This window comes from Arachis hypogaea, chromosome 16, assembly GCF_003086295.3.
Source record: "Arachis hypogaea cultivar Tifrunner chromosome 16, arahy.Tifrunner.gnm2.J5K5, whole genome shotgun sequence".
Lineage (NCBI taxonomy): Eukaryota > Viridiplantae > Streptophyta > Magnoliopsida > Fabales > Fabaceae > Arachis > Arachis hypogaea.
In genome coordinates, this window is record NC_092051.1 from 62,214,252 (window position 1) to 62,224,893 (window position 10,642).

At 40.8% G+C, this 10,642-nt stretch overlaps 1 non-coding gene across 1 annotated transcript; it reads right to left on the reverse strand.

The window, feature by feature from the left end:
- Positions 1 to 1,031: 1,031 nt before the first annotated feature.
- On the reverse strand, positions 1,032 to 1,139 carry LOC112760822 (small nucleolar RNA R71). The gene has a single exon (XR_003181242.1). It is a non-coding gene; the product is annotated as a small nucleolar RNA R71 (small nucleolar RNA).
- Positions 1,140 to 10,642: the final 9,503 nt, after the last annotated feature.

The window sequence follows — 10,642 nt, forward strand, 5'->3', positions numbered from 1 at the left end:
TTTTAATCATACCTTTTCATATCATATCTTTTTCAAATATCTTTTCTAACTTCTTATCTTCTTACTTTTTAAAATTGAATTTCAAATCTTTTTCAACTAACTAATTGACTTTTTGTTTGTTTCTTATCTCTTTCAAAACTACCTAACTAACTATCCCTCTCTAATTTTCGAAAATACCTCCCTCTTTTTCAAAAATTCTTTTTAATTAATTAATTGTTTCAATTTTTAATTTTAATTTTAATTTTATCTTAATTTTTGAAAATCATTAACTCTTTTTCAAAATTTATTTTTCGAAATTCCCTCTCTCCCATCTCCTTCTATTTATTTATTCATCTACTAACACTTCTCTTCACCCCAAAATTCGAACCCCTTCCTCTCCTCTGATTTCGAATTCTTCTCTTCTACATTCTTATTCTTCTTTTCTTTTACTCACACAAGGGAACCTCTATATTGTGGTAAAGAGGATCCCCGGTATCTTTAGTCCTCTTTTTTTTCACATGAGCAGGAGCAAGGACAAGAACATTCTTGTTGAAGCAGACCCTGAACCTGAAAGGACTCTGAAGAGGAAACTAAGAAAAGCTAAATTACAACAATCCAGAGACAACCTTACAGAAATTTTTGAAAAGGAAGAGGATATGGCAACCGAAAATAATAATAATGCAAGGAAGATGCTTGGTGACTTTACTGCACCAAATTCCAATTCACATGGAAGAAACATCTCCATCCCTACCATTGGAGCAAACAATTTTGAGCTTAAGCCTCAACTATTTTCTCTGATGCAACAAAACTGCAAGTTTCATGGACTTCCATCTAAAGATCCCTTTCAGTTCTTAACTGAATTCTTGCAGATCTGTGATACTGTTAAGACTAATGGAGTAGATCCTGAAGTCTACAGGCTCATGCTTTTCCCTTTTGCTATAAGAGACAGAGCTAGAGTGTGGTTGGACTCTCAACCCAAGGATAGCCTGAACTCTTGGGATAAGCTGGTCACGACTTTCTTAGCCAGGTTCTTTCCTCCTCAAAAGCTCAGTAAGCTTAGAGTGGATGTTCAAACCTTCAGACAGAAAGAAGGTGAATCCCTCTATGAAGCTTGGGAGAGATACAAGCAACTGACCAAAAAGTGTCCTTCTGACATGCTTTTAGAATGGACCATTCTGGATATATTTTATGATGGTCTGTCTGAATTAGCTAAGATGTCATTGGATACTTCTGCAGGTGGATCCAATCACCTAAAGAAAACGCCTGCAGAAGCTCAAGAACTTATTGACATGGTTGATAATAACCAGTTCATGTACACTTCTGAGAGGAATCCTGTGAGTAATGGGATGCCTCAGAAGAAAGGAGTTCTTGAAATTGATACTCTGAATGCCATATTATCCCAGAATAAAATATTGACTCAGTAAGTCAATATGATTTCTCAGAGTCTGAATGGAATGCAGGCTGCATCCAACAGTACTCAAGAGGCATCTTCTGAAGAAAAGGCTTATGATCTTGAGAACCCTGCAATAGCAGAGGTAAATTATATGGGTGAACCTTATGGAAACACCTATAACCCCTCATGGAGAAATCACCCAAATTTCTCATGGAAGGATCAACAAAAGCCTCAACTAGGCTTTACTAATGGTGGAAGAAACAGGTTTAACAATAGTAAACCTTTTCCATCATCCACTAAGCAACAGACAGAGAATTCTGAGCAAAATCCATCTATCTTGGCAAATTTAGTCTCTGATCTATCTAAGGCCACTTTGAGTTTCATGAATGAAACAAGGTCCTCCATTAGTAATTTGGAGGCACAAGTGGGCTAGCTAAGTAAGTAGATCACTGAAACTACTCCTACTAGTACTCTCCCAAGTAATACAGAAGAGAATCCAAAGAGAGAGTGCAAGGCCATTGATATAACAATCATGGCCGAATCCAAGGAGGAAGGGGAGGATGTGAATCCCAAGGAGGAAGACCTCCTGGGACGTCCAATGATTAATAAGGAGTTCCTCTCTGAGGAACCAAAGGAATCTGAGACTCATCTGGAGACCATGGAGATTCTATTGAACCTCCTTATGCCATTCATGAGCTCTGATGAGTATTCCTCATCTGAAGAGAATGAGGATGTTACTGAAGAGCAAGTTGCCAAGTTCCTTGGTGCAATCATGAAGCTGAATGCCAATTTATTTGGTAAAGAGACTTGGGGAGATGAACCTTCCCTGTTCACCAATGAACTAAATGCATTGGATCAACTGAGATTGCCTCAGAAGGAATAGGATCCTAGAAAGTTCCTAATACCCTGTACCATAGGCACCATGACCTTTGAGAAGGCTCTATGTGACCTTGGGTCAGGAATAAACCTCATGCCACTCTTTGTAATGGAAAAACTTGGAATTTTTGAGGTGCAAGCTGCCAGAATCTCATTAGAGATGGCAGACAACTCAAGAAAAGAGGCTTATGGACAAGCAGAGGACGTGTTAGTAAAGGTTAAAGGCCTTTACATCCCTGCTGATTTCATAATCCTAGATACTGAGAAGGATGAGGATGAATCCATCATCCTTGGAAGACCCTTCCTAGCCACAACAAGAGCTGTGATTGATGTTGACAGAGGTGAACTAGTCCTTCAATTGAATGAGGACTCCCTTGTGTTTAAAACTCAAGGTCACCCTTCTGTAAACATGGAAAAGAGGCACAGTAAGCTTCTCTCAAAACAGAGTCAACCAGAGCCCCCACAGTCAAACTCTAAGTTTGGTGTTGGGAGGCAACACCCAAACTCTAAGTTTGGTGTTGAACTCCAATATCCAAACTCTAATTTTGGTGTTGGGAAGTCTTAACAATGCTCTGAACATCTGTGAGGCTCCATGAGAGCCCACTGTCAAGCTATTGACTTTAAAGAAGCGCTTGTTGGAAGGCAACCCAATCTTTATTTATCTAATTTTATTTTTATTTTTGTTGTTCTTTCATGTTTTATTAGGTTCATGATCATGTGGAGTCACAAAATAAATAGAAAAATCAAAAACAGAATCAAAAATAGCAGAAGAAAAATCACACCCTGGAGGAAGGGCTTACTGGCGTTTAAACGCCAGTAAGGAGCATCTGGCTGGTGTTCAACGCCAGAACAGAGCATGGATCTGGCGTTGAACGCCCGAAACAAGCAGCATTCTGGTGTTCAGACGCCAGAAATGCATACTGAGGAAAGCTGGCGCTGAATGCCAGAAACAAGCATAGAACTGGTGTTCAACGCCAGAAACATGCTGCATCTGGGCGCTGAACGCCCAGAACAAGCACCAATTCGGCGTTTAAATGCCAGAATTGCATGCAAAGGCATTTTACATGCCTAATTGGTGCAGGGATGCAAATCCTTGACACCTCAGGATCTGTGGACCCCACAGGATCATCTCAGCATCTGTGGACCCTACAGGATCCCCACCTACCTCCACTCATATTCTTCCCTCTTCTCAATGTTCATCCTCTCTTCCCAATAAACACCCTTCCCCAAAACCCTTCACCAATCACCTCAAAGCTCTCTTCCCTATTACCCATTCACCACTCACGTCCATCCACTCTTCCCCATAAACCTACCTCATAAACCCCACCTACCTTCAAAATTCAAAATCACTTTCCCACCCAAACCCACCCCATATGGCCGAATATTAACCCCTCTCCCTCCACTATATAAACCTCTCCATTCTTCTTCATTTTCATACAACACATCCCTCTCTTCCCCTTCTTGGCCGAAACACAACTCTCTCTCCCTCTCCTCCATATCTTCTTCTTCTTCTACTATTCTTTCTTCTCTTGCTCGAGGGCGAGCAAAAATTCTAAGTTTGGTATGGTAAAAGCATAAAGCTTTTTGTTTTTCCATTACCATTGATGGCACCTAAGACCGGAGAATCCTCTAGAAAAGGGAAAGGGAAGACAAAAGCTTCCACCTCCGAGTCATGGGAGATGGAAAGATTCATCTCCAAAGCCCATCAAGACCACTTCTATGATGTTGTGGCCAAGAAGAAGGTGATCCCCGAGGTCCCTTTCAAACTCAAGAAAAATGAGTATCCGGAGATCCGACATGAGATCCAAAGAAGAGGTTGGGAAGTTCTAACAAACCCCATCCAACAAGTCGAAATTCTAATGGTTCAAGAGTTCTATGCTAATGCATAGATCACTAGGAACCATGATCAAAGTAAGAACCCGAACCCAAAGAATTATCTCACCATGGTTATGGGGAATTACTTAGATTTTAGTCCGGAAAATGTGAGGTTGGCGTTCAACTTGCCAATGATGGAAGAGAACGCACGCCCCTACACAAGGAGAGTCAACTTTGATCAAAGGTTGGACCAAGTCCTCATGGACATATGTTTAGAAGGTGCTCAATGGAAGATTGACTCAAAGGGCAAACCGGTTCAACTGAGAAGACTGGACCTTAAGCCTGTAGCTAGAGGATGGTTGGAGTTCATTCAACGCTCAATCATTCCCACTAGCAACCGGTCTGAAGTTACTATAGACCGGGCCATCATGATCCATAGCATCATGATTGGAGAAGAGGTGGAGGTTCATGAGATTATACCTCAAGAACTCTACAAGGTGGCTGACAAGACCTCCACTGTGGCAAGGTTAGCCTTTCCTCACCTCATTTGCCATCTATGCAATTCGGCTGGGATTGACATAGAGGGAGATATCCTCATTGATGAGGACAAGTCCATCACTAAGAAAAGGATGGAGCAAACAAGAGAGCCTATTCATGGACCTCAAGAGACGCATGAACAAGCTCATCACCAAGAAATCCCTGAGACCCCTCAAGGGATGCACTTTCCTCCACAGAACTTTTGGGAGCAAATCAACACCTCCCTAGGAGAACTGAGTTCCAACATGGGACAACTAAGGGTGGAACATCAAGAGCACTCAATTATCCTCCATGAAATTAGAGAAGATCAAAGATCTATGAGAGAGGAGCAACAAAGACAAGGAAGAGACATAGAAGAGCTCAAGGACATCATTGGTTCCTCAAGAAGAAAACGCCACCATCACTAAGGTGGACTCATTCCTTGTTCTCAAATTTTCTATTTTTCGTTTTCTTTATGTTAAGTGCTTATCTATGTTAGTGTCTTATTACATGATCATTAGTATTTAGCAACTTTGTCTTAAAGTTATGAATGTCCTATGAATCCATCACCTCTCTTAAATGAAAAATGTTTTTAATTCAAAAGAACAAGAAGTACATGAGTTTCGAATTTATCCTTGAACTTAGTTTAATTATATTGATGTGGAGATAATACTTTTTGTTTTCTGAATGAATGCTTGAACAGTGCATATGAATTTTTAAAATTGGTGTTTTAGAATGTTAAATATGTTGGCTCTTGAAAGAATGATGACAAGGAGACATGTTATTTGATAATCTGAAAAATCATCAAAATGATTCTTGAAGCAAGAAAAAGCAGTGAATACAAAAGCTTGCAGAAAAAAATGGCGAAAAAAAATAGAAAAAGAAAAAGCTAGCAGAAAAAGCCAAAAGCTCTTAAAACCAAAAGGCAAGAGCAAAAAGCCAATAACCCTTAAAACCAAAAGGCAAGGGTAAATAAAAAGGATCCAAGGCTTTGAGCATCAGTGGATAGGAGGGCCTAAAGGAATAAAATCCTGGCCTAAGCGGCTAAACTAAGCTGTCCCTAACCATGTGCTTGTGGCGTAAAGGTGTCAAGTGAAAACTTGAGACTGAGTAGTTAAAGTCAAGATCCAAAGCAAAAGAAGAGTGTGCTTAAGAACCCTAGTCACCTCTAATTGGGGACTTTAGCAAAGCTGAGTCACAATCTGAAAAGGTTCACCCAATTATGTGTCTGTGGCATTTATGTATCCGGTGGTAATACTGGAAAACAAAGTGCTTAGGGCCACGGCCAAGACTCATAAAGTAGCTGTGTTCAAGAATCAACATACTGAACTAGGAGAATCAATAACACTATCTGAATTCTAAGTTCCTATAGATGCCAATCATTCTGAACTTCAATGGATAAAGTGAGATGCCAAAACTATTAAAGAGGCAAAAAACTACAAGTCCCGCTCATCTGATTGGAACTATGTTTCATTGATATTTTGGAATTTATAGTATATTCTCTTCTTTTTATCCTATTTGATTTTTAGTTGCTTGGGGACAAGCAACAATTTAAGTTTGGTGTTGTGATGAGTGGATAATTTATACGCTTTTTGGCATTGTTTTTAGTATGATTTTAGTAGGATCTAGTTACTTTTAGGGATGTTTTTATTAGTTTTTATGTTAAATTCACATTTCTGGACTTTACTATGAGTTTGTGTGTTTTTCTGTGATTTCAGGTATTTTCTGGCTGAAATTGAGGGACTTGAGCAAAAATCAGATTCAGAGGTTGAAGAAGGACTGCTGATGCTGTTGGATTCTGACCTCCCTGCACTCAAAGTGGATTTTCTGGAGCTACAGAACTCCAAATGGCGCGCTCTCAACGGCGTTGGAAAGTAGACATCCAGGGCTTTCCAGCAATATATAGTAGTCCATATTTGCCAGAGTTTAAACGACACAAAAGGGCGTTGAACGCCAATTCTACGCTGTAGTCTGGAGTTAAACGCCAGAAAAACGTCACGAACCAGAGTTGAACACCAAAAACACGTTACAACTTGGCGTTCAACTCCAAAAGAAGCCTCTGCACGTGTAAACTTCAAGCTCAGCCCAGGCACACACCAAGTGGGCCCCGGAAGTGGATTTATGCATCAATTACTTACTTCTGTAAACCCTAGTAGCTAGTCTAGTATATATAGAACTTTTTATCATTGTATTCACAGTCTTAGTTACTCCGGTTCCCCTCTGGGGCCGAGACCAATGAACTCCATTATCAATTATGTATTTTCAACGGTAGAGTTTCTGCACTCCATAGATTAAAGTGTGGAGCTCTGCTGTTCCTCATGATTTAATACAAAGTACTACTGTTTTTCTATTCAATTTAACTTATTCCGCTTCTAAGATATCCATTCGCACCCAAGAACATGATGAATGTGATGATTATGTGACACTCATCATCATTCTCACCTATGAATGTGTGCCTGACAAACACTTTCGTTCTACATGCAAACAAGCTAGAATGAGTATCTCTTAGATATCTAATACAGAGGACCGAGTCCGAGATATTAGAATCTTCGTGGTACAAGTTAGAACCCATGGATGGCCATTCCTGAGATCCGAAAAGTCTAAACTTTGTCTGTGATATTCCGAGTAGGATCTGGGAAGGGATGGCTGTGACGAACTTCAAACTCGCGAGTGCTGAGCGTAGTGACAGACACAAAAGGAGGGTGAATCCTATTCCAGTATGATCGAGAACCTCCAGATGATTAGCCGTGCCGTGACAGAGCATTTGGACCTTTTTCACAGAGAGGATGGGATGTAGCCATTGACAACGGTGATGCCTTACAGAAAGCTTTCCATGGAAAGGAGTAGGAATGATTGGATGAAGACAGTAGGAAAGCAGAGGTTCAGAGGAACGAAAGCATCTCTATACGCTTATCTGAAATTCTCACTAATGAATTACATCAGTATTTCTATCTTTATTTTCTGTTTATTTACTATTATTATTCGAAAACTCCATAACCATTTAATATCCGCTTGACTGAGATTTACAAGATGACCATAGCTTGCTTCAAGCGGACAATCTCCGTGGGATCGACCCTTACTCACGTAAGGTTTATTACTTGGACGACCCAGTGCACTTGCTGGTTAGTTGTATCGAAGTTATGACAAATTATAAATTAAGATTAGACCACCAAGTTTTTGGAGCCATTACCAGGGATCACAATTTCGTGCACCAGTAACTGAGAAACCAAAACTACACAGAGGGAGATTCTGAGCCTCTATGAACCTTTTCCCCAAAGACTCAAGGGTGGCGTAGAAAAGAGAATATACTCAAGGTTCCTCGACATGTTTGCATCTCTTCATGTAAACATACAATTCATCAAGGCTCTCCAACAAATGCCCTCATACATTAAGTGCATGAAGGAGCTGCTAACCAGGAAAAGCTCACTCAAAGGAGGGTAAACAATATTGATGAATAAGGAGTGCAGTGCTCTCATTCAACCAGAGTTACCCACAAAGAGGAAGGATCCAGGGAGTTTTCACATCCCCTGTGCTATAGGAGAAATACTGATTGATAAGGGACTCTGTGACCTGGGAGCAAGCATCAACTTAATGCCTTTATCGCTCATGAAGAAGCTGCAGATCAATGAGCTAACGCCCACAGACGTAGTCATCAAGCTGGCCGACAAAACTCAAAAACAAGCAGTAGGAGTGGTTGAAAACGTGTTGGTAAAAGTTGGGAACTACTTCCTTCCCACAGACTTTGTCATACTGGAAATGGAAGAAAGTCACCTTCACCCAATCATATTGGGAAGACCATTCTTAGCTACAGCCAGAGCGCTTGTAGATGTGGAGCGAGGAGAGCTAATACTGAGGATACATGATGAACAACTTACTTTCAATGTCTTCAAACCCTCACAAGAAGCAGATCAAGAAAACAAGGAACCAAAGGAAGATCATAACAAGGCACTGGTGGAAGAAACAAGTACTAAAGCACAAACTATACACCTGGAAATCCCTTTGGTTGGTAAACAAAACAGTTAGAAGGTGTCACAGCTAAAGGAAAACCAAGAAGAGCCAAAACCACCAGAATCATATGAAACCAGCAACAAAATTTCCCTGGAAAAGGAGGCCACAAGGAGCAGAGTGGAATCAAAAGAAACAAGGAAGAAGGCACCAAGGAGATGGAGGAACAAGAAGATCCCTACAGAGGATTTCTCTCCAGGGGATAAAGTGATCTCAGCTTATCTCCCAGCTATCCCACCTCATCTCCCCACCATCCCATCTCAGCTGCCTAAAGTCTTCACCATTAGCAGAATTCTCTCCTTAGAACATGTGGAGATCCATAATGAAGCCAATGGAGATAGATTCATTGCAAGGGGAGAGGATTTGAAGCATTACCAACCACCCTGACAAAGGCGTAATGTCAAGCTAGTGACGCTAAAGAAGCGCTTCATGGGAGGTGGTGCACGAATTATGAATCACACTTTTCACAACTCGTACCACTGACCAGCAAGTGCACTGGGTCGTCCAAGTAATACCTCACGTGAGTAAGGGTCGAATCCCACGGAGATTGTTGGTTTTAAGCAATCTATGGTTATCTTGTAAATCTTAGTCAGGAAGTCAATTATGTTTATCAGTTGAATTGCAAATAAACAATAGAGCATGGATTAAAGGTTACTTGTTATGCAGTAATGGAGAATATGTTGGAGTTTTGGAGATGCTTTGTCTTCTGAATCTCTGCTTTCCTCTGTCTTCTTGTTCACGCACGCACGTCCTCCTATGGCAAGCTGTGTGTTGGTGGATCACCGTTGTCAATGGCTACCTTCCATCCTTCTAGTGAAAACTACGCTCACGCGCTCTGTCACAGCACGGCTAATCACCGGTTGGTTCTCGATCCGGTTGGAATAGGATTTACTATCCTTTTGCGTCTGTCACTAATGCCCAGCCTTCAGGAGTTTGAAGCTCGTCACAGTCATTCAATCCTTGAATCCTACTCGGAATACCACAGACAAGGTTTAGACTTTCCGGATTCTCATGAATGCCGCCATCAGTTCTAGCTTATACCACGGAGATTCTGATTAAGGAATCTAAGAGATACTCATTCAATCGTATATAGAATGGAGGTGGTTGTCAGGCACACGTTCATGATTTGAGGAAGGTGATGAGTGTCACAGATCATCACCTCCATCACAGTTAAGCCGAATGAACATCTTAGATAGGAACAAGCGTGTTTGAATGGAAAACAGAAATACTTGCATTAATTCATCGAGACACAGCAGAGCTCCTCACCCCCAACAATGGAGTTTAGAGACTCATGCCGTCAGAGAATACAAAGTTTTGATCTAAAATGTCATGAGATACAAAATAAGTCTCTAAAAGTTGTTTAAATACTAAACTAGTAGCCTAGGTTTACAAAAAATGAGTAGACTATGATGGATGATGCAGAGATCCACTTCTGGGGCCCACTTGGTGTGTGCTGGGGCTGAGATTTAAGTGAGTCACGTGCAGAGGCCATTTGTAGAGTTGAACGCCAGTTTTTGTGCCAGTTTGGGCGTTCAACTCCAGCTTTTGATCCTTTTCTGGCGCTGGACGCTAGAATTGGGCAGAGAACTGGCGTTGAACGCCAGTTTACATCGTCTATCCTTGTGCAAAGTATGGACTATAATATATTGCTGGAAAGCCCTGGATGTCTACTTTCCAACGCAATTGGAAGCATGCCATTTCAAGTTCTGTAGCTCCAGAAAATACACTTTGAGTGCAGGGAGGTCAGAATCCAACAGCATCAGCAGTCCTTTTTCAGCCTGAATCAGATTTTTGCTCAGCTCCCTCAATTTCAGCCAGAAAAATACCTGAAATTACAGAAAAACACAAAACTCATAGTAAAGTCCAGAAATATGAATTTTTCCTAAAAACTAATGAAAATAGACTAAAAACTAACTAAAACATACTCAAAACTATATGAAATTAACTCCAAAAAGCGTATAAAATATCCGCTCATCACAATACCAAACTTAAACTGTTGCTTGTCCTCAAGCAACTAGACAAATAAAATAGAAGACTAATAGGTTGAGAAGCAATAAT